The following is a 3,966-nucleotide window of genomic DNA, read 5'->3' on the forward strand; positions in this document are numbered from 1 at the left end:
TTTTATGTTTATTGATTTTTTGAGAATTCCTGCATTTTTTTAAAATCATATTCACCTCAACCCACCTTCAACTCCTTCTAGATCCATTCCCACTTTCCTAACCCCCATTTATTTTTAACTAACCCACTCACTGCCTTAGATTTTACTGCCCATATATTTCCAGGTGTGGGACCATTCACTGGGGCATGATAGAACTACCTGGAGTAACACCCTTAAAGAAAACTCCTCAGGGGTGGAGCCTCATGACCCACATCCTACATCATGTCGGAACATGACTGGCTTGATCCTGCATAAATTAGTGCTGGCTGCTGTGAGTTCATGATGGTTGTGGTTTTATGGTGCCCAGGACGTTTCACCCCTGTCCTCCCTAACCTCTGGCTCTTATAGTCTTTCCTCTCCCAAGATGGTCCCTAGGCTATGATAAGGGGTGTGATATAGATCCTGTTTGTGGCTGAACATTTTATCATGGCAGCCAGGAAGCAGAGAAAGCAAATACAAGAAGTGCCTATGGCAAGATGTAGCCCCCAAGCAATCTACTTCTTTTTGTGAGACCCCCATCTGCTACTCTCAACCACCTTGAAGTAATGATATATTATGAATATATGGATATCATATCATGGACTATCAATAGGTAGCACATTTATTAGGTCTGAACTCTCATGATGTAATTATTTCTGGAAACATACCTAGAGGTATGCTTTACTAATCTCCTAGGTGATTCTCAAGTCTAGACAAGTTGACTATCAAGACTAACCATTTTAATCTTGATTGTCTAGGATGAAAGGAAGGTACTACACTTGATATGATGATTGATGATGATGATAAAGATGTAGTCTCTCTCCTTCCACAATCTGAACCCCAGTGGAAGGATAGCAGGCACATTTATTGTCACATGCCTCTGCCATTTGGTTGGCCAGAGAGAAGAAAGTGTGAGGACTTCACTTCAAATTAGTAGAAAGTAAAACTACTGTGATTAATTCAACATCTTCACAGGGGAGCCAGGCAGAATGCTATAGTACATTTATATTGATTCAGAGGGCTTAAGTAAAGGCTTTACAATACAGCCAGTTTTAAAGAGCACGGGAAAGATACAAATAACCCCCATACCCAGTTCCATGTAGGTGAGTAGATCATGTCCTTCTTGCCAGGGGTTGATGTGATTCCTTATGAGCAGACCATACCCATGTCCTAGAGCAGGAGGCTGCATCCCTGAATAACTGGACACACAGGGTGGTAGCTTGTCTATGGATGTGTTGAGACAGGCAAGCACAAGCTACTTGAGAACTGACTGTGAATAGCTTCCCAGGCCAGCAGGGAGCCCTCCCTGCCATCCAGAAAGTCTGTAGAGCTTTTTTTTTCTATGGAGAATTTCTCTCTACAGTCTTGTGAAAGGAGATGCCACTTGCAATAATACATTCTCAGGAACCTCTACATTTGCTGATGGGACTGGATTATAGACTTTGCACTCATCAACTTGCCCTGGCATATAGGTTTTAGTATAAGAACAATTTAAAACTATAACAATAATTAGATTTTTGAAATAAAAAAATGTATGTTAAAGTAGCATCTTAAAGATTTTCTTTTAAGAAATAAATAAAAACAAGACAGGACTGGAGGGATGGCTTCACCAGTAAAATGGTTGACTTGCAAGCATGAAGATCTTGGTTCAATCCCTCAAACCCATTTTATCTTTGGTGGCTGCCAATCCTAGTTGAAATGTGGCCTTTCTCATCACAGAGATTTGTTCTGTTGATTCATGGATGTATCCTAGCACCAAGAGTGGTGCCTGAGTATGAAAGGCCCACTGTGCATTTGCCAGATGAATGAGGCAGTACGTGACTGAGTGCATGAGCACGCATGTTGCCATGGAATTGGGAAATAGACAGTGACTATCACACGGGATTACTTTTTATCATTTAAAATCGACTTTGGTTTAGGAGTTTTCTAGACAGATGGACGGTGAAGAGAGGGAGGAACTGGGCTTCTTTCCCGGTACAGGGGACAGTGATTATGAAAGCACAGGATTCCAGAAGAGCGGATTTAAGAAAGCAAACTTGTTACAAGGACACTTTTATGACATCTTAATATTTGTTCTCAGACTCCTTATCTTAAATGGCTCATCTTTTATTGTGTGTGTATTGAAATTGTGAAATTGAGTCAAGGCTGCTCTGACAACCTCATTCCTATTCCAGAAGTTTGAGATTTCGAAGCTGAAAACATGGGGTACCTTCACACAAATAGTCAGAAGCATAAAGTCAATATATTGCTATAAGTCCAAAGCTGTGAGGGTGGGACCACAGAGACTTGGGTGTGCTGAGACTGGGAGAGGAGATAAAAATGTCACTGAAGGCAGTGGGAGAGTGGAGATTTCTCCACCTTCAATAGATGGTATAGTACAATCTAAATCCTTATAAAATATTAAGTGATGATTCAAGGATTCCTGAAAGTTAAACAGTGACAGAAATAAAGAAGAGGTGCCATGTGGTGTAGCAGGGAAAATGCTATATTTTGAGTTCTAAGTCCAGGATTGAATCTTGGAACTACCCCATGACCTTGACCAAATGTCTTCCCTTTCCATGACCGAATGAGCTTATGTCATTTTCATGAAAATTAGATTTCTTAGGCTGAGGAGATATCTTACTGGGTATAGCACTTATATGGCAAGAATAAGGACCCAAGTTGGGATTCCCAGAATCCATGTACAAAGGCAAGTATGGTGTCACACATTCATAACACTAGTGCTCTGAGATGGGGGTGGAAACAGGAGAATCCCTGAAGGCTCATGGGCCAGCTAGCCTGGTCCAAATGGCCAAATACAAGGCTCAGGAGAAGCCCTGTCTGAAACACAAAGTAGAAGATGCCTAAGGACCAACATCTGAGGTTGCCCTGTGATCTCCATACTCATGTTACACGGCTTGTGCCTACCCCCCAACACACATATACCCTGCACATGAAAACACAGAAAATAAATACAACTACAATAGATCTCATATCAATAAAGCCCAACTTGTTAATGATATGGAAACCTGGAAGTTATGATTCAGGCAGACATGCACAAACATTTTGCAAATAAAAAAAGAAGCTAAATCTAGAAAATATTAACCAAAATGATAGACCATGAAGATTATAATAAAGAGATGATGGGGCCCAGAGGACACCGTTTTATATTCTCGAAATTACTGATGAGGTTGGTATTCCTTTTAACAACACTGGTTCACTTGGGATGGAAGAAGGATGCCATATGCCTTGCTGCAGGATGGAGTCATAATTCATTACTGTTAAAATGAGATTATTAGAATGACAGATTGCCAACATACGGGATGCAGTCACAAGGCTCCAGAAAAATCAACAACTCATGGGCGAGCCCCCAGGGGTGGGACTGGCTGACTGATGTTTGGCTGTGATTTTTATCCCGAACCCTTCTGAACACATTGGCTAAGGAAAAAAAATAAGGAGAATAGCAGTGTTTAGGAGAAAAGAATGTTTCCTTAAATGACTTATTATTGACACTCTCCATGCTAGATACCTTGTTATTGTCTCTTGCCAGCTACCATCCAAGCTGAAGGGCTGTGGGGAAAGTAGAGTCTACTGAGGGAATGACAGAGCTGAATTCTCCCTCTTATGGATTCCAGTAACAGAGTAATCTGTGACTTCACCCACCTCTCCTGTTTTTATTACCTTCCTCATTGATGTCACACTTTGTGACAAAAGCAACTTAGGAAAGGAAGAGTGACTCTTCCCGCCATCTTGGTGTCTGTGGAGACTTGCTTAGGACAGGACTTCTAAAATCAGCAAGTGTGTCTGGAAGGCTGTGGTGCAAGGCCACTTTTGCTGGCTACAAGAAAGGTCTCTGGAACTGAGAAGAGAGCACATGACTCTTCTTAAAATTGAAGGTGCTTGGGGCTGGTGAGATGGCTCAGTGGGTAAGAGCACCCTACTGCTCTTCCAAAGGTCCAGAGTTCAACT

This window comes from Mus caroli, chromosome 7, assembly GCF_900094665.2.
Source record: "Mus caroli chromosome 7, CAROLI_EIJ_v1.1, whole genome shotgun sequence".
NCBI classification, from domain to species: domain Eukaryota; kingdom Metazoa; phylum Chordata; class Mammalia; order Rodentia; family Muridae; genus Mus; species Mus caroli.